Below are 21,865 nucleotides of genomic sequence, written 5' to 3'. Positions count from 1 at the left end.
ATGAAATTCATACACAATATGACAAGATGCATTAATAAGAAACAAAGACGTAGAATTTGTAGAATGCTTCTCTTTATTGATATCTTTAGATTATTACAGACTCTATCCACCGTGTGCACACAACTACAGGGGTCTGCACACTCAGCTATGGACTTCTACCCTAGGCCTTTGCGCACTTAGCTGTAGAGCCTCTACTTACACTAAGACCCGAAACATAGACTTCTCTCATTATCGCTCAAGGCTTCATCTACAACTTATCGATTACTACCAAGAATACTTAGAGCTTACTTACTTAGCTCTTTTTATACAATCCCATGGTCCACGGACCATGGGTAGATCTTTACAGCCAACTTTACTTTAAAAAATAAGGGTGAACAACCCTTTATGACTCATGACACCTTCACGCTCCACGACCACAAAATGTGGAGACTTTACAACTTTATTACAAAATTCGACCCAAAACATGGGCTTTTAGCCCCAAAACTGTCCTTGGGGGATCTCGTTCCCAACAGGCCCCCAACACAAACATCATGACTCACCCTCGAGTCACTCGGCATGTGCGGAGATCTTAGCATGAAGACCTCCTAGCTCGACCTATATGACCACAACCTCAATAGTGCATTGTGTGGCTACCTACTTCGCGTCTTCAACCGTCTACTCGATCACTACTCCTGAACTGTCGGCCTGAAGCTTTTGTTGAGTTGCTTGCAGAGTCGCAAGATTTCCTTCAATAGAGGTTGTCACCATGTAAGCCTCATCCAGCCAGGGCTTCAGTCGTGCCTTCAGCACTGCTTCCTTGTGCAGCACTGCATCCACCTATTCCTTTAGCTGCTTGGCCTCCTACAGCTTTGCCAGTCTCTGTGTGAGCGTGACGGTTCGCACTATGCCCTTGACCTTATCATAGCACTGTTTTAGCTCATGTGCTTCCATATCTAGTCACTGTACATTGGGGTCCTCCGGCAAGCTCGTCAAGACCTCAAACGACTACTCAAAATGTTGTGTGTAGTCTGTTACTACACTATCAACCACCGCTATTTCTTTTGTGATAGCGGTCCCTCGCTGATCCTTTACTTCTGGCAGGGTTAAAGGCTAGCCTTCAACTGTAGCTCAGTGATCTGCAAGTTCAACTCCAACTGAACCCTCGCCATTTTTGTACGAGCATCGCACACCCCCGTAGCCAACTTGCAGATGCACACCTTGACTGGTTCTTCCTCATGAATGGGCAAATCTAGGACCATTCAGCAACCTCCTCGACAACCTGCATTATACACTTGTTTTGGTTGGTCACCTCAATCACAACTATCATGGTAGAGTCTCATTGTAGTGCCATATGCTCATTTTTAATCCGCTACTCATTAATCACCTAGAGGGCATGGTGCTCACGAGCCCTCAGCTTTGCAATTAATCAATCCTCCAAAAGGTGGAGCGCTTCACTAGGGAGCACTGCCAAATTCAACCCTACTCCCTTTAGGGTGTTGAAGGTGGGCCTGTCAGCTTCATTCTCCAAGGTCAGTGCTCCGTCAGGCAGCACTATCGCACTGGATGCCTTCGTGCGCAGCATCTCGGCAGCTTCGAAAATGCTGATAACAACGCTGGTGGACACCATGTTGGCCTATGATGCGCAAGTATGCAACTCCTGTAGACCTGTCTAGATAGACCCCAAGATTAGCTGTTTTTGTTGCTTAAACTATTGTAGGTCCTCCGCGGTGACATCCCGCACTGTGTCAACGATTTCTTCCAAATCACCCTCTGTGAGGGTGATTGGGTCCAGTGATGTCTTTGTAGCCTTGTATTTCTTCCTAGAACCTCCTTTCTCTTGCTCCCTTGGACGCTTGATGTGGGTGGATGTCGCCTGGGGGTCCACACCATGATGTTCTATCTACTTGTCCCTCTCTTCCTCCATGTTAGGTGAGGGTGACCTCGTGCCTTTGTCAGAGCCCCACTCTGTTCCACCTGTTTTCTTCTCTGACTGTTGAGCGGCATCATGTTGCGCCTAGGCCTTGTCAGTGGCCTCCTTCTTTCTCTTTTCGGCCAGTTGCATCATCTTTAGCTTGGCCTCCTCCTTCTTTCTCTACATGACGAACTTGCTCCCTCCCACCACCAAGTCTGTTGTAGTGCGCCATTCTACTGTCCATCGATTAAGTACTGCATCAATGGCATCATCCGTTTCCAAGTAAGGAATGTCATACCATTTCTGTGCAGGGTCCTTCCATGCCCTAATGGTCACATAGTGAAAATATGCTTTAAAATCTCCGTAGCCCTGCAGGTTGGCAAACACCGTAGGTGACAATTGCGGTTTGCAATTGATGGCCATGCAGATGTTCATATCCATTAAGATCCAAAAGGTATTGTTGTCCTTGATTCATTGTGCATCCTTGGTTGCCCATAGCGAAGCGTACTTTGCTGCTTCTAGTAGGTCTGGCACAACCGAAGGGAATTGATTGTCCTCTGGCAGCTCCCATGCTACCAACACAATCAACAACAAGAGCCACGCATAGTGGAACTTCTTTCTGAGCTCCTATGCCTCGCAGTATTTTGCAAGGAGCTCACCATGGAGATAGTTTTCCCAATTGAACTGAACTCCTTTGGCACACTAGGATGCTAGTGTGACGACAGGTGCTGGCACCTCATCAGCGCGACACTTCCTCATCACCTTCCCTACTAAAATCTACATAGCTACCTTTACAGTAGGGTCATAGATGCTAGATATGGCATATCCGTGTAGCTTCTTCACCAGCTTAAACTTTTCTTTCATGGCCTCCACGAGGGCCTACTCGCCACCTTTTCTGCCAAAATATCATGGCCGTATTTTCTCCTGTTTAAGGCAACTGCATGATCCTGTGGATCAACTTGTCAGTGATGGGTATTAGCTCCTCTAGCCATAGACACCCATCATGTACCAAGAATAGCAGCTACTTGATGACCAAAACTATAACCAGGGTGTGGTTGTAGTGCGGCACCCATAGTAGATTGAGCAAATCTGCCTTGTATACTCCTCTGAGCCACCTCCATGGCTCCAATGTGGTCATTCCAGTGGTTGTATCGATGATGTGATGCATCAGCTACTCAGTCTCTAGGTGTGGGAACTTCTCATGATCAACTAAGTCCTAGTCTTCAAGTTTTAGCAGAGGAACCTACCCCAAGTGCGGTCCTTCAAAGACAATTTCATCTAGTAGTAGAGGGGTTTGTAAGGGGACCTTGCTCTCATCGATATCGTTTGGCACTTTGGTCTCTCCCTTGCGTGGAGGGATGTACTCAGGCAACTGAGTGATAGGGTCAACACCTTGGGCTTCAACTTCCTCCACGTCTACTCCCACGTCCTCATCATCCATCGGGATGTCTTCGATTTCTTCCTCCTCTGGCTCTAGATTAATGGCTTTGCCCTTCTGCTATGTGGTCGGCTTGTCCATTGGTAGGTTTCTTCTTTGTGATGTGCGCATTGGTATTGCAGGTTGCTTACCCTTTTTATCCTTCGTGCTCTCCTTAGTTGGGGTCGGTTTTGGTCTCGGCATCCTTGGGGATTTAGGGACTTCTGCTAATACTTTGGCCACTTCAAGAGCAGATTCTTCGGCCTCCATAACCACTTCCGGCAACGACTCCTCTGCTTCGGTATTTATAGCTTCTGTGGGCACCGAAATCATGTTCTGCAAGAACTATTGTGTCTCCTTTGGCAATGTCTCAAATACCGAACTGGCTATCAAAAATTTGAAGTGCTCATGATTCATGTGTGCCTGAGAGCTCAACAACTCAATTCTCAAAATGCCAAGTTTTTTTCGCTGGACAACCGATTGTAATTTATAGGGCATTTTGAATTCAAATCTGACCGTTTCCCCCAAATTCGGTTCATTAATGATAAATTGGTCGCAGATTTTCAAGGATATGACCCATAAATTTCATCTTAAATGCCGGTCGCCCACTCCATTTGGCTGCATTTCTACCATAAAATCATGAACAGTGACTTTAACAGTCACTTTCCTGCTAACCTGCGTGATTTCTCCCTGGGTAGCGCAGCTCCCTTCGCATTGCCGTGAACCCTGTGACACTTCCTTACTTCACGCAATCCTCTAATCACACAGCTCCCCAACCTGGGTAGTGTAGTTTATAGTCCTGCACCTCCTTTCAGCTTCTTGGAGTGCTAAGACTGTGCTACCTTCATGTAGTCACATGGCCGGACCACTAGTGTATGGCTTCAAGCGACTGCCATTCACCTTTCCTGGGAAGGGATCTCCATTCAATTTAACTAACTGAACTGCTCCTCCATCGGTAATCTCCTTAATGACATAGGGCCCTAACCAGTGCATTCTAAATTTCCCTGGAAATTTATCAAACTTGTTGTCATATAACAAAACCAGGTCATTTACCTTAAAGGTGCACAGCTTAATATGTCGATCATGCCATGCTCTTTCGCGCTACTTCTGGAACTATTGGTGAAATCTAGCTAGAAATCTTTCTTCTTCAAGCTCAGCCAGTGGTGTGTGCCTCTCTTCCAGGCCTCCACGATTTGTCATACCCGTGAGTGCCACTATGCATAGACTAGGCACAATGTATTCCATGGGCATCACTGCTTCAACACCATATACGAGCCTAAAGGGTGTTTGTCTAGTCAACTTCTTACATGTCGTTCGATAGGCCCATATTACTGTGGGTGTGCGTAGGTCCCAATCACTTCACTGAGCATTGAAAACCTTGGTCAGCATGTTCTCCAACACTTTATTGAATGCTTCCACCGTCCCGTTAGCGTATGGGTGATAAGGCATGCTCTTCTGGTGATATACCTGAAATTCCTTTATCAACCCACTAATCATCTCATTCAGAAAGTGCATACTTTGATCACTCATCAAAATATTTGGACACCTGAATCACATCAGTACATACTAAAAGAGGAATTTTGCAGCAGTTGCGCCTGTGCAATCCCTTACAGGTTGTGCCTTTGGCCATCGAGCCAAATACTCTCTCGCGGTGATAATGTACCTCGCTCCCGTCTTTCCTTGGGGCTGAATAGCTCCCACAAAATCTATCACCCATTTCTTAAAGGGTTGCAATGTCATCTATGGATTCAGAGGCATTTCATCCCTCCGCGATGACCTTCCAATCCTTTGACACACATCACATGCCTTACAGTATGCTTTTGAATCCTGATGGAGGGTTGGCCACCACAACGCTGCGCGTAGAATTTTCTGCGCGGTCGCTCTTCCTGAATAATGTCCTCCCATAGTGCCCCTATGAGCGTCCACGAGGATACTACTCCTTTCAAACTTTGGTACATATTGTCGCAATATTTTGTCAAACCCCATTTTGTACAGATGCCCAGCAATAACAGAAAAATCTGTCATGCGAACCACTAACTCCATCTTCTATTGGATGGTGTATCCTTTCAGGGCAGTTCTTGTCGTTAGGAAGTGTATGATATCTTCAGGATGACCATCCGCAATGCACAATGAAAATAGTTTTGTGTCAAGCAATCCTTCCTCTAAATTAGTGGGCTCTTCCCCTATTTCGATGTGCGACAGATGGTCTGGTCTTGCGTGTTGGGAGCAAGATCCCCCAAGGGCAATTTTTGGGCTAAAAGTCCATGTTGGAGTAAAATTTTGTAATATAATTGTAAAGACTCCACATTTTGTGGTCATGGAGTGTGAAGGTGTCATGTGTCAAAAAGGGTAGTCCGCCCTTATTTTTCTAAAGTAAAGTCAGCTGTAAGAGACCTACCCATGGTACGTGGACCATGGGATTGTATACAAAGAGCTAAGCTCTAAGTTGTTTTGAGGACACAACATGTAAGAGAGTCATAGCTATGAAGCAAGAAGTCTAAGTCTTGGGTTATAGCATAGGTAGAGGCTCTGCAGCTAAGTGCATAGAGGCCTAGGGTAGAAGTTCGTAGCTCAGTGTGCGGACCCCTGCAGCTATGTGCGTAGGGTGAACAAAGTCTATAAACACTTGGAAGATATTAATAAAGAGAGATATTCTAAAATTTCTTTGTCTTTGTTCTATTGATGCATCTGGATATTTTATGTATGAATTTCCTTTAGTGTGCTTATATGATGTGTGAATGACTGCAATTACATTGAATATTTGAATGCAATTACAAATATCTATCTACGCGGTGTTAACTATAATTGTTTGATAAGATAAGAAAGTCACTTAGATTAATTGGGGAATTTGTACAGCACGCTGCCATAACAACGCGAAAGTACCTGAGTAGTAGGCTGGGGTTATGCGAAGGTCAATCGTACCCTTTCGTGGAGGTATTGAAGGCTGGAATAGAGGGCTCATCTCACAGGCCCTAGATCGAAGCAACCTGCGTGAAGGCAGGGATAGAGGGAATTAAACAACATCACAACCATCTCAGGGTGTGGAAACTTGGTTCCATCATCCCCCCACACTGCTTCGGGTGAGACTTTCATCCGCGCTCAGCAGGCTGATGTCGAAAGGGCCAGTAGTGTAGGGATTTTTTTGGCTATTTAACATCGAACCTCAGTCAAGCCCCCTCAAGCCAACAAATGGTTCCGTTGCCAGGACCAGAATCTACATACGAGATGTGTGATGTCTTAACACTAAAATCCAACTAAGAAAGAGATTGGAGACCGGGGACAAGAAGATCCACGAATTCATGGCACAGGAGAATAGAAACCTACAACTGACAAAGGAACAGTGGTTGGACAGATACCTATATACAAAGATCCACGAGATATTTTTTTGCTCCTTCCCAATTGAGCTATACGAATGGATCACAAAGCTATCAGATAGCCAAGGAAGGTGGAAACTTGACGGTCCTATTGTTTGGACCCCGGAGCTAATACATAAATTAGAAGCATCTAAGGAGAAGATCACCTGCACTGTCAATCATTGGCTTGATCGTGTCATAGGGGGATTTGTGACAGAATTCTCCATCGACACCTCAATCAGCTACAACGAGTTGGAGTGACACTTTTTCAAAGGACCGCGAGGTAAGTACGTGAAATGTTTGAATACATGGATTAAAATTCTATTGTGCAAAAAACAAGTTATGCAGCTACCTTGATGTTCAGAACTACGCGAAGCGAAAAAACTTACAAGAATGAAGGAAAAAAGGGTCCGAAGTATATTCCATTGATTTCACCTCTGCAAGGTGACGAGGAAGGGATAGCGAAGGTTTCTCCACGAAGTTCTATTCAGTTAATAAGACAAGGATTCTCGTGAATACCACCTCTGCCCACACCACCTCCACCTCCACCTCCACCGTAGTTCAGTATGGCAAACACAGTGAGGCTTCCTTTGTTCAAAGACTTGGGAAATGAGGACCCAGACTAATTCTGATTCATTGTGAGAGCTATATGGGAAGCTCAAGGTATTACAGATGATCATATAAAGAAGGTGACATTATTTAGTGTCCTACAAGACCACGCGCTAACCTGGTATATCAAGTACTCGAATGAAAACCCAAATGCTAGAGTGGGAGACATCCAGAAAACACTGAATAGAGAGTTCAGTAGGCCTAAATCTGAGGCACAATCGATTGTGGGATTCAAGGAGATCGTGATGCAACCAAGTGAGACGCCTTGGGAACTAGATCAAAGGGTTAAATATACAATCTGTGAAACCAACATGAATTTCACAGATGGACAACATCGTGAATGGTTTGTGGCTACGCTACTGCCACACTTAAGGGTCTTGCTGTCGCAACAAAAGATAACAACTGAGGTGGAGGCCTTGGAAATTGCAATGGGACTGCATGAAACTCCGATGCAAGATCCAAACCTAGGGGTTCAACAGATCCATGCACAACTGAAGAATCTATGCCTTGAGATGCAAAGTCTGAAGCAAGATAGGACGGCTCGACTAGAGGTGCGTGAGGAGGTATGGTGCTTGAAATGCAAGAGTTAGGGGCATGACAAGGACCATTTTCTGGTATTTGTGAACTATATTGTAGGAGGAAGATCGATGCCTTTAAGGCTAGAAGCTCAAGCAGGACCTAGTGCAAGGCTTTCCTGGTGGTGCGCTATATGTCAGGCAGCAGGAAAACATGCCACAGATAACTGTCATTTGCTGCAGAAGTTTGTACAAACACTGCAATAGTTTTTCTGCAACTTCTGTAGGTCGGTAGGGCATGATGAGCGTAATTGCAGGAGTTATGAATTGATTATGGATAGAACTCCCTCCTATAGGGTTCAGGCCAAAATGCAACCGCCTGACCAAAGTGCAGGGATGGCACGGATGGGATTTTAGGGGCGCAGGCGAGACTTAGGCAGAGGAGGACCTGGCAAAGATCGAGGACAGTTGATCTGCTACAATTGCAGAGGACGACAACACTATTCCCATGATTGCACTAATCCCACACATCCATCGTTCAAGTATTGCACGTTGTTTGATCATGAAAAAGAAGACTGTCCTATGCTAATAGCTAGGATATGTGACAAAGGGGTGCTAACACCTCCACCGACTTAGAACCTGCAGATGATGAGGTCTGAGCCATGCGAAGAAGATCCAAATGTAAATATAGTGCTCAGGAGTGGAATCAAGATAGGAGATGACAATGGGAAACATCTCGAAGACAGTGCGTGGGTCCAGAAAGCTTCGACAAAGGAAGCTAAGTTCAATTTGGAGCATGCACATGAAACCTTCATCAAAGCTAAGAAGAGCTTCACTGAGGCCTCCACCTCAGGAAGCAAGGAGAAGCCTGATCAGGAGATGGACCCCTCTATGCTCACAAAATTCCTAGAAACCTGTATGAAGTTACTATGCGATAGCAAGGCTGTGAAAGGGTTGTAAGATCTCATCAGTAGATGTGTTGGAACCACGCCAAGTGAGTTGTGCATGCTACGCAAGATTGGAAAGCATAAAAAAAGGACGAGATGGGAGATGAGACTGATCGCGCAGATAGGAGAGTATGAAATAGATCAGGTTATTTTGGACCTGGGGTTAGATGTGAATGTCCTACCAAAGTAGACTCGGGAACGAATGGGTAGACCCACACTGCAATGGTCTCTGACTCAGCTAAGGATGGAAAATCAACAAAAGATCATCCCCATGGGGCGGCTGCAGGGGCTGACTGTAGATATTGAAGGTGTGAGCACACTAGCTAATTTTGAAGTAATATAAATAGTGGATGACAACAATCCCTATCCCATGCTCCTGGGAATTGACTGGGCTACTGATATGAACAGGGTAATCAATCTAAAGAAGTGGAAGATGATCTTCGAGAAGAAATCGCTGCACATAATAATACCCCTAGATCTAGATGAAGGATCATGCTATACTAAACCAGTCTACAATTATGAGAGTGATGGTGATTTGGACTATATCTATAAGATATCAGCACGAGACCAGGATTGGGTGAACCCCACCACAGATGGATGAATTACTTGGGATCATGAGATTTCTTGTACTTCAGACTCCGATGAAGAGATAGAATGCTGGAAGAATCGGTCACATGAAGTAACTATGATAAATTGCAACATGATGACCTGATCGCTGCGTTGTGTATCCTTAGAGGTAAGAAATCTTCCTATTTATGATGGTCTGAATGAGGTAGATATCTTTTTGGATGCATTTTAAAGGGAGGTAACAGAAAATCAGTGCTTCCAGGCATTGGACTGGGCATTGTGCGCTATGCCGGTAAGATGGTGGGGTACGCATAAAGGAAGTTTTGATGATTGGTGTGAATGTAGGAGGATGATGAGAACATGATTTGGGAAGCCTAAGATGTGAATGACAGACAAGTATGATGGGCAGGATGATCCACACGTGCATTTGGCCAAATGGACCCAGGCTTATGGAGAAAATCCCTAGCCTATGTGGGTGCACCTGTTCTATCATACCCTGGATGTTGTCCCAATGAATTGGTACATAGAAACAGAGCTCCGCCATGGTATAGGTGAATGGGATGTTTTGCACGAGGGCTTTGTGATGACATCCAATTTTGAAGACAGGTTTGATTGTATTGATGAGGCACTACAAGAAGTGAAAGAAGATATCTTTCAGATACCATAGGATCCTTTGAACCTAAATCAGCCTAAGTGGGCTACTCAGCTAAGTCATGCACTGGAATGCTATAACATGACCACTGAAGAAGAAGATGAGGATCTGCAGAAGATTAAAATTCTGGAAGCAAAAGGTCACTGCGAGGTTAAAGGACTAGAGATTGCGAACCTTGATATAACATACGGGAGATTACAGAAATTTTAACAAAGGATATGCCCAGATCACCGCGCCTATGGAGAAATTGTTGAAGAAGGATGTCACATTATGCTGGAATGATGACTGTAAGAAGAGATGGATATATTGAAAGAAAAGATGGTCACCGCGTCGATCCTAGTCTTCCCAGATTGGAAGAAATAGTTTCATGTACACGTCTATGCATCATGTATAGTGCTAGAAGCAGTACTGCCATAGACTAGTGGAAAAGGCTTGGACCATCCTATCGTTTTCACAAGCTGAAGATTATCCAAAGTGGAGAAGAACTATTCTACCACTAAGCATGAAGGGCTAGCTATGGCGTATGTGCTCCAGAAGTATAGGCACTACTTGCTGGGAGGCCACTTTAAGATGTATATGGATCACTCCACGCTGAAGTACCTAGTCAATAAGCCTGTGTTGGGGAGGATAATCTGCAGGTGGATCTTATTGTTCCAGGAGTATGATTTTGAAGTTGTCGTGAAGCCTGGATGACTAAACGCAGGACCAGAAAATTTATCATGCATCAAAATAGGGGAGGAACCCACTAACTTGGAAGAAGGATTGCCTGACGCATAGCTATTTGCAGTGCGCATCGTGGATGGTCACTTTGAGGATATAATACACTTCCTAACAATAGGAACTACTCCAGAAGGATACACTGTCCAATAAAAGAAGGAATTAGTGGTGCGAGCGACAGATTTCTCTGTCATTGCTGGGAATCTGTACAAATTGGGAACTAATGAGATATTGCGACTGTATGTAAGAAGCAGCCTCCTTGCGGATGCTCATGGGGGCACCACGGGAGGACATTATGTAGGAAGAGCAACTGCGCAGAAGATTCTACGTGCAGGGTTGTGGTGGCCAACCCTCCATCAGGACTCAAAAGCATATTACAAGGTGTGTGATGTGTGTCAATGGATTGGCAGGCCATCGTAAAGGGATGAGATGCCTTTGAATACATAGATGACGTTGCAACCCTTTGAGAAGTGGGCGATAGATTTTGTGGGACCTATTCAGCAAAAAGGAAAGACGGGAGCAAGGTATAATATCACTGTGACAGAGTCTTTAACTCATTGGGTAGAGGCATAGCCTATGAAGGATTGCACGAGAGAGACCACTGCAAAGTTCCTCTTTGAGCATGTACTGACGCGATTTGGATGTTCGAAGATCTTGATGAGCTATCGTGGTATGCACTTCCTGAATGAGATGATCATTGCACTAACAGAGGAATTTCAGGTATGCCACCAGAAGAGCACACCTTATCACCCACAAGCTAACGCGACAGTGGAGGCATTCAACAAAGTTCTTGAAAACGTGTTGACCAAGGTTTTCCATGCTCAGTGAAGTGACTGGGACCTACGCATACTTGTAGTACTATGGGCTTATCGAACAACATCCAAGAATTTGACTAGACAAACCCCCTTTAGGCTTGTCTATGGGGTTGAAGCAGTAATTCCTATGGAATATATTGTGCCTAATCTACGCATAGCAGCACTCATACGTATGATGGATCGCGAAGCCCTGGAGGAAAGGCTCCCATAGCTGGATGAAATATTTATAGCTAGATTTAACCAATAGGTCCAAAAGCAGCATTAGAATGCATGGCATGATCGACACATTAAGCTATGCATATTTAAGGTAAATGACCTGGTTTTTCTATATGATAGTAAGTTTGATAAATTTCTAGGAAAATTCCAGATGAACTAGTTAGTGCCCTATGTCATTAAGGAAATTACCGATGGAGGAGCAGCACTGGTGAGCACCAGTATTGCAGCAATAATGTTGCAACTCTTGAGTTGCCTACTTTACTCTTATCAACCTGGTAGTTCGTAACAAACTTGGAAGCGACAGTGCTGTATGCACAAGTACTAGTTCTTACTACAGGTTGTCACTTGGTCAGCTGGCACAAGATCACTAGGAGCTCAAGCCAACTTCTATGGATTCCAAAAGAAGCTCTATATGTGATGAAAGAAAGGAAAGCTTACTCTATAAAGGCTACTCTAATTGCAGGAAGGAAAGAGACTGAAATGTAAAATAAACCTAGCAAAACCCTACTTAACCAACTAATCCTAATTTTGCAAAAAAAACTATGAAAACCATGAAATGAATTCCATTACCTACTCAAGGAAGTAAACAACATCTACTCAAGCTATTTCTAGAAGTAAATGAGAAAAAAACATCTTTCTGGATTTTTATGTGAAATTGTCCTGCAGTTAATTTATTTGTCTATGAATGTGGCAGTGATTAGGTGGCAATGGAAGGCAGTTTTGGGACTTAAGGAGATGTAGGATGGTGTGGATGGGTCCTAGGAGGTCTTAGGTGGCCTTCTAGAGGCTTTTCCTACAGGAAAATCTATAGGAGGCTGCAGGGGATTTATTGGAGGTCTACAGGAGGATGCCGAGAGCAGTTTTGAAGGTTTTGAAGGTGTGAGAGTGGGTGGAAAGGGTAGCTGAAGGTTGGGATGATGTGTTAAGGTGCCTAGGGTTCACCAAGGATCATTAGGAGAGGGAAGAGAGGAAGAAATCCTATGGAGAAATGCAGAAAACTAAGGCAGATTTGAGGTGAACTTTGGGTGAACTGTAGGGCATAGATCAGGGAGAGAATGTGATGGTTGATAGGCTGACCTGCTGTGAGAAGAGATTGGCTGCAACGGAGCTGAAAGTCAAACAACGAAATCAAGAAAGCAAAGAAACTAAGTACATCAAAAATAGAATTTTGCATCAAGATAATCTAAATTATGAGCTATGGAAAGAAATGCTGAAAAGTGCTATAATGAGAGAAAGCATGGAAGAAGATTTATTGCAAAGACAGAAATTAGCATGGTCAAAGAGATCTAAAGAAAAGCATTAACCTTCTAACAGACTGTAATACTAGAAATCCTATGGAGAAGGAAAATTTGTGTTTTTGTGGTAGCAAGAGGGTCTTGGCCTCAGTTCATGGTCCCATAGGGAGGAAAAGATGGCAAGGCACTGTTGTTAGCCTTTTGTATCTTTTGTCTACCACTGTTCGACCTACTATAGAAAACAAAAATGGAAACAACCTTCTAAATCACCAAAAGCAACCTATTCTTAACCCAGAAAGAAATTCATATAACAACAACTAATTCATAAACTAAAACAAAGCATATAAATACAAACAAGAGGAGCTTGGCTACTTGGAATGGGCCCTAACCCAAGAGCTTCAGCCCTCTGAGGTAACTCAGTGCTAGCTAAAAAAGGATCTCATCTTTATTATCAAAATAATAATAGTATTACATGAAACTGTCAACAAAAGTAAGCTCGAAGTTGAGCAGAGAAAAGCTACAACAAAAATTTGACCAACTCCTAGTGAGGCCCTAGGCCTCTCTACTTATACAAATGAAGCTTCCAATAGCTTCCTCAAAATTAGGGAGCCTTGGCTTCCAAAACTCGAGATAAACATAAGTTATCCTCCACTTGCTCGGCTGCCTCCTAGTGCATTGATTTGGTTGTTTGTGCTCCGAGCTGCATGAAGGATAATTTGAAGTGGGGAGTAATAAATGAGGGGGATTCCCTCCTATAAATCCTCTCCTTTGTCCACTTCGAATTATTGCTGCCAATTTTCCATTAAATCTTTGACTTTGTCTTCAAAATTCAACAAAAATCTGCATTAAACACATATTAGACTCCATGGCAACATAACCAACCCAACTCACTCCATAAGCATAAATATAATAAAAAAACATGCAATAAGCTAAGATAATGGTTGATTAAACTATGTTAGGAGGAAAAATGAGCCCATATAATTACCCATTTATGGGGCTCATCATCACCCCCTACTAAAGGTGTTGCTCATCCTCTGAGCAACTTAGTCCATCTCCTCATTTTTGATGGCCCTGGTGGCCTCTCTAGCATCCCAAGCTTCTGATATTGTTTCCTCTTCCTTGTCATAGAAGCCTGCTTTTTTGTCTATCTCTTCCCACTACCTCTGCTCTTCCTCTTTAGTTCTCCGTTCTAGCATGCCTAACAGCAGTGGTGGACTCAGTTTGAGGCCAATCCAATTGACCTGCAGCCTCTGCATTGAGTGCTTATACATGGGCACTCTCCTTAGTGCCTCCTTCATCCTCATTGGGGAATGATATTCCCCGATCTTTAGACTGTGTGGTATGGTGTTCCATATCCTCATACATGCATGCACACACTCATCTGCAAGTAACCTTTCTATGTCCTCAAAATGTGCAATGGCCTATGCTTGATCACTTATGTATCTAGGGGCAATTTGAGGATTATTTGCAAGCAGCTAGTGTGTGCCAATGAGAGCCATGGGATTTGATGGCTCAGATCTGATCATTAGTGGCTCATTCTACTCTCTGATCATCAACCTTTTTACTTCAGTTGCCCTTAACTCCTCATGGTTCATCCAGGAAGCCATGGCCATTAGTTGTAGGTCCCCTAGCCTAGCATTGGGGTGCCACACATTCATGTTTGTGAGGGCCATATTATGCAAGTAAAATTCTGCCATTTTTTCCTTATCTTCTACTGTACTTTGGTCACACAGGTCCATAAACTGTCTGTAATCTTGAAAAGGCATTGTGCCTCTTTGTGCCAAGGTCTTGATCTGAAATTGCATCCACTGGTCCTTGAGATACAAGGCATAGGATTTTGTTGGTTGCCTACATTGCAATGCCTCTATGGACCAGCTCGCCATGCATGCCACTTGGGCATCTTTCTCTTATAGTTGCCTCCTTAGCAATTCATTTTATGTTTCAAGTTGGCTCCTTGCAGCTGCTTCTCTGTGTCTAACAACACTTCACTTCCTACCCATTTCTCTGAGTTTATTCTCCATATGGCCAATATCCTCAACTCCCTTGGATTTGGCTATTTTCATCCACCTGTGGGTCCTTATTATTTCTTTCTCCAACTCAAAGAATAGTGGAATTGAAAATGTTTGTGGAATTATCCTTCCTCCTTCAAGGAGGCGGTAATAGGAGGCAAGGCTGGGCTGGGGAACAAGTTCTTGTGGCTCTATAGCTTTCTCCTTCCCCTTTGGCTATCCTTCTACCCTTTCTTCAAATTTCTCCGTCTCTTGTAGCTTTGACAGGGTCTCATGTAGAACAGTTTGTGCCTCCTGTAGAACTATTTTTGAGTCCTCTAGTTACACTCTTTCCTTCCAGGTGGAAGATCTAGGAGTCCCTCTTTCATATGTGATAGGGGTTTTAGAGGGAGATTCTTCCCCTTTTACAATGGGTGAATCTTCAATTGTAATGGGCACTATTGAAGATGGTTGTGGTTTTCCTATTTTTATCCTTGTGCTTTTCCTAGCCTCAAAGTACATGGAGGCCTGCCATTTTCTCTTCTCTTTTGGTTTAATTGGAGTGCTCAGGGTAGTGAAGGCAGCTGCTGCCTCTCTTTCTAAGGTCTGAGGAGACACTTCTGTCTTTTATGCTTCTTTCCCTCCTTCTATCTTTTCTTCTATCTCTGTTTGCTCTGTTTCTTCCTTTTCTATCTCTTCATCCTTCTTCTCTTCTATCTTGGTTTCTTCCCCCTCCTTCTCTTGTCCTGCTAAGTCATTAATTGCTTCACCTTCTCCCCCTTTCTGCTCTTCTTCCTCACTGTCAAAAGGACTGATATCGTATGTGAGGGCCTTTATGTCATCTTCTGCTGTCATGTTTCTGAAGACTTCCCATGCTATAGGGAGTGTGAATGTATGAAGGGCCTCTTCCAAAAAAAATTTGGTCAGTCCATGGTGAGCCAACTAATCTGGACTCCTTGCCTTAAACTTAATGCTGGAGTCTATGACAGGAGGAAATAGGGGATGCTGAGTTTCTAGGGCGTTGGAGTGTCCGTGCCATATCTCAGCTCATGGAGGAGTCTAAAATGGTGGCCATAGACTATGCTATACCTCCCCTCACAGGAAATATATTTGATGATTTGCTAACTGGCCTCATCCCAAGGGTAGGGTATGCTTGTCCTTCTAATGCCATTTTTTTCTTCTACAGTATGTTCATTATTTTGGAAGAATTTTTTCTTGGCAGCTTGTCCAATTGGTTTTTCATCTTTGCTCCAAGGTAATCCAAGAGCAAGGGTGGTAACCCTACTGATAAATTCTGGGGTGATTTCCATGGAAAGACCTCTAAAAGTGACAGTGGCATGGGTCCTTGAGTGAGGGACTAAAGAAAGGGCAAATTCCTAAGAAACTTCTTCATCAAACCCTCAGAATTTCTCAAAAAATGGCATCCAATTTGCCCTAGTGAATATGGCTACTACTTGGGGATGTTCATGGAGCCTAGTTGAATTGGTGGGCTCCTTCCTCATGAATCCTCCTGTCATTTTTCTTATACCCCTTTTGAACACCAAATGTAGAGATGGAGACAAGAATTTTAAAGAAAACAGGAAAACAGAGGAAAACTATGTTTTAAAAAAAAAACAGGAATAATTTTTTATGTAATTCCCCTTCTTCTATGGACTCAATTCCTCCTTAAAAATGATATCACTCCTTGCACATACTGATAATCAAGCTGGGTATGCATAGAACCTACCTCCTCAAGCCAGAAATTGAGCAAAAAAGATGTGTTTTCTCCTTAAAAACAACTCACTGCCCCTCCTGTAGAACTACTTGTAGGTGCTCCTGTAGAATGCTGATAGCAGGAGGATGGATGAAAGTGATGGAGAATAATGGTTTCGAGGCTATGGTGGTGACAAATAGCTTGCTACAGCTAAGTGGATGAGGATAGAATGAAACAGAAGGTGGTGAAAGAGTTTCAAGGAGGAGTACTTATTTCTTCTTTTAGATATTTCCGTGATGGGGTGAGCTGGCAAAAATGTACGTTGCCATATTTGGACCGTTGGTTCCCACATACCTTGTCATCATGGCTTTTTCTAGCAATCACCTCTCATCATTGCATCATAGTTTGCAAACCCTCCACTACCTGTCCTTGGGGTCTTTCTCTGAGTTGACCATGCGCATGTGTGGTGGTATCTTCGGATGAGTGCAGTCAACTGGATGAGGGTGGCCAGTTAACTGGCCACCTTTTCCCATTCAAACCTAACCATCTCATTTGCTTATGCATATATTTCAATTACACAAATGCAACAGAGGAGGGGGTTAGTCACTTACCTATGATTTGAATGTATGTGCTCTGAGGTATTTTGGTTCCTTTTGTTGCTGCATGCTTATATTTCCTTTGTTGCATGCCTGTGTTTCCTTTTCTGCATGACCTCTATTGTCTAATGTGTGGTTTTTTGTCTTGTGTAGGTATCCTCTAGCTAGATGTAAGCTGTAGATGTCTCCTTCAATCCCATGGTTGCACTTCTTTTGCTGATGTGGCTTGATTTTAATGGGATCAGCCGCTACAGGAATTCCTATAGGAGCTCCTATAGTTGCTTCTCCCTTTAAAATTTTAGCTGATTTTTTTGTGATGGGAGATGTGAGGATGGGGCCAGAGATGCTGATGGAGATGGAGAGGTACCAGAAAAGCTACAGGTGAGATTTGAGGTGCTGCTTCCTTTATTTTTTTGTTTTTTTTTTTAAACTGGTTTTCTGTGTTTTTCTGTGACAAGAAGGAAAAAAAATGATGATGATGATGTGATGCAGGTGTGGAATGGATGCCAAGGAGGGTTGATAGTTGTAGGAGGGTTTACATGTTCTCCATAAAGATTCCCAGCCCCTCAATGTGCTTTGTGGAACCATTTCTGGCTCTCTGTGATTCCTATAGGAGCCTCTTGTAGAAAACATAGGGCCTCCTGTAGAACACACAGTTTCAGGAAAAAAACATAGTTGGGTGGAAGAAAGGTCAAAATTGATGGAGAAGAGTGTGGAGGAGGTGAAATAGACTCTTTGGCATCTTCTCTTGCTCCCTGTGGTCCATCTGAAAACCTCCAATGCACATTAGAATTCAATTTTCTTTTTATTCTTTTCTCTGTTTTTTGTTTTTTTGAAAACAACTAGGGCACCTCAATGAAGTTTTCACCCTAATTGCCTGGCCTGGGTGCCTCCAAGGGACATTTTCACCAAAGGATCTTTTTTTTTGGGGGGGCATCACTGGGCCACTTCAGAAGAGGTTTTCAACCCAATGATGGGACTCAAGCGCCTCATGGAGGTTTTCACTTGACTCCTTATTTTTTATTTCTCTTTCCTGTTTCTTCAATGAGTGGGTGAAGTGGAGGCTAAGACATGCTCCACTACCATCACTGTCTTATTCAGATCTTCAATGAACTCTCGCTTGGAGAGGGGCTTCTTGTAAATTTTCAACCTATGTCCATTGACAAGCATGGGGATGGCTTCCTCACTAATGGTTATGATCAAAACTGAACCATTGTCATTGCATTTTTCCATAGTGTAGGGTCCCAGCCATCCTGTCCTCAGCTTGCCCTTGAAGTCTTTATACCTTGAATTATAGAGCAATGCCCAATCTCCCTCTTGGAATTGCTTCTCCTTGATATTTTTTTCATGCCATATTTTCCTCTGAAGCTGAACTACCTCTGTGTGGAGAAGGGCCTGCAATCTTTGTTCATCCAATCCATTGAGTTGGAGTAATATTTCCTTCTATGCATGGATTAGGTCTAGGTCCAACTGAGCTGCCATCCTTAGTATATTGAATTCAAATTCTATGACAGCAAAGCCTTCTTCCCATAGACCAGTTCATAGGGTGTGAACCCTGTGGTGGTCTTCCATGTTGTGTTGCAGGCCCAGGTGGCCACAACTAATCTGTCCACCCAATCTTTTCTACTGTTTCTCACTACCTTGGTCAGAATTCCTTCCAAAGCTCTGTTAGTGACTTCCACCTACCCATTGGCTTGTGGATGGTAAGGGGTTGAAGTCCTGTACTTGATTTATGAAGTGAACTAACTGCCTTGATCTGTGACCAATTCTCTTGGATACTGTTGAGGCCTCGAAAATCGCTGCAACAACATTGGGGATAACCACCCGGTCCGGATATTGGTTTATAATGTATCTTTAACTACCAATAGACAGGGACATCAGATCACTTCTCCTTGCTGATCAGGCAAGAGAATGACCCTTAAGCTGATTTGGGCTCAGCCAAGCCACAACTAAAGTTTTGCCTCTTTGAGGAGAGGACTTAAAAGAATGTAGAATTTACTCTAAATGCAAGCTTATTCTATGATGCAAGCAAAAGAAACTAAACTAAATCCTATCTTAATTAGGCAGATATAGATCTAACCCAACTAAGAGCAAGATAATTAAAATATTGGGATTTAAATATGTCTTGTTTATAATGAATATCAAGTTAATGAAGTAGTTCAATTAACTGATATTATAGTTACCAAAACACATTCTATTGAGACCTTAAAACTGAAATAATAAATCAACAACATTCAGGAAGTAGTTCTCAAAATGATACTGATTATCAAATCAATAAATCCAATAATTGAATAATGATATGTAGAAATAGTTCACACACATTATTATTCAATAAATCAGTTTCATAAGACAGATTTCAGAGTAAGTAGTTACTCCAAAATGAGAAATTAATCCATAAAAACAGAGATACATAATAACAAGATTGAGACAAATTACCCATATTGACAATAGTGCACAACATGAATAAAATGACACATTCATATCACCATAAAATTAAAACTGATATTTGAAACAGTAGTATTAGAAATACCAATTTATTGCATCCATTTCTCTGTTCTTGGTCTCCAACAGCCCTTTACATTGCTTGAACTTCTGCCTTCAAAACTAGAGCCACAATAGTGCAAGCTTTGTTCCTCATGCATAATTCAATATACAAAGGGAAAATCCTCAATAATCCCCAGATCTGAGATTTTTCACTCCTCCCTCCTACAGCTCTAAATTCCAATTACAATAGTGCTTTTAGAAGCTCTAAAATTGCAGAGGAGAGCAGCCCTTTTTACATTCTGCAATCTGTTATTTATAGTCTTTGTAAAAGAATGTTTAGAGAGGAGAGTTTGTTCAAGAGAATTCTGCTAAATCCAATTTTACTTGCTCCTAATTCTGATCTTCAATTGCTGGAGCCTTCTCATTGATTGAGATTCTTTTTCCATATTTCTTCCACTATTTTCCTGCAAAAGAAATCAAAATAAATCAAAATGCAATCAAAATATCATTTCTGGCAATTAAATCAAACCCAATCAAATTCTGTTTAAATAAATAATTAAAAACAAAATATAAGCTACGTATTGATGCTTGGAATGATTTGATTGGCAAAGGATATCATTGGCCAATGGATCTGCAATTAGAAGAGGCTTTGGATAAATGAAATTGAAAACAATAACTCAGAAAATTGATTTTGTTTCCAAAATTCGGAGCTTGATCTTCTGCCTGATTTTTGACCCAATAAATGACCAAATCTGTCAATGAAATCTCCTCAGAAATATTCTCCTTGATTTTCTCTTTCCAATGAGCCGTCCTGGGCTTCATTTGGCCAAGCAGAACTGAATTTATGAGCTTCCAAAGTTGATGGGTCAAATCTGATGTAAATCTGGAAATTCTGTTGCTGGGCTAAAAAGACTGAGAATTTGAATTAAAAATTAAATCCTAAATTAGTCCCTAATTAATTCTAATTTAATTGCTAATCATTAACTAAACTAATTATCAGTAAACTATTTATAAACGAATTTAATCTAATTACTAATTAATATTAATCTAACTAATATTTTAAATTTAAATTAATCAAATTAATTAACTGTTATAAATTAATTAATATGATTAGTTTAAAATTTATTAATTAAATAATACATATTAATTTAAACAATATAATATATATTACATATTATATTAAATAATATAATATTACATATTACATATTAATTAATTAATATATATTAACTAACCTACACCACTACTTTCCACTCATACGTAAGAGTGATAAAACTTTTAAAACAAAGCTTTTTAAAAACTAAACTAAGGTAATGACCCCTATGTCCTTTGACTTTTGCAATTGGGATATCGGATCGGGGCAATGAGGGATATCGGCCCTTTTAAACTTTGGCACATGAAAAGTCCCGATGCGATATCGGCATCGGGTATCAGGGGTATGAGTTCATCGGGGTTCTTAAAAACATGTTATTTGAAAGCTTCCGATGCGATTAAAAATTCCGATACGAATTCTTTTTTATTTATTATATATATATATTTTTTAATTTGTTTGTTTTAAATTTTAATTTAATTAAATTAATTATATAATATATTAATTAATTTAATTAATTTAAAATTTAATTTTAAACTTAAATTTTCATTTTTTTATTTTGTTTTTTAAGAACATAAGTTTTTAAACTATAGCTAAAAATAAAACTACAGCCACTTAGAAAATAAATGAAAAATAATAAAAATAAACTACAGCCACTTGAATGTTTGGTTTTTCGAGATTAAGATTTGATTACAAAATTGGAGTGAATTTCTTAAGTCTCGATGCTTAATTATTTGGCTGCATAATGAAAAATGTTAGTAAAACCTTCTACGAGTTAATATTTAAACTGAATGCCTTATTAAACTAATTTATTTACAAAATGCAATATTGTACATTTTATACATTTTTAACCCAGGCTAGCTAAATAATCAGATTTTCAAATGAGTGCCATTTTCAAACCAGTTGACCAAATGAGGCGAAACAAGCGTCAATGTGAAGCTTATAAAAAATCGATTCTAACAAAGCAATCAAAACAAGAATCCAAAGAAAACTAAAAATTAACGAAACCGTAGGGCAATCAATTAAAATAAAAATCAAAAAGGTGCTTAGCCAAAATTTTTATAGAAAGGGTCCCCATTA

This window comes from Pinus tabuliformis, chromosome 5_1 (genome assembly GCF_031772625.1).
Source record: "Pinus tabuliformis cultivar Carrire ecotype Pingquan chromosome 5_1, CPIR1, whole genome shotgun sequence".
In the NCBI taxonomy this organism is placed as follows: domain Eukaryota; kingdom Viridiplantae; phylum Streptophyta; class Pinopsida; order Pinales; family Pinaceae; genus Pinus; species Pinus tabuliformis.
The sequence above is the reverse complement of the archived record's forward strand: the minus strand, read 5'-3'. Positions refer to the sequence as shown.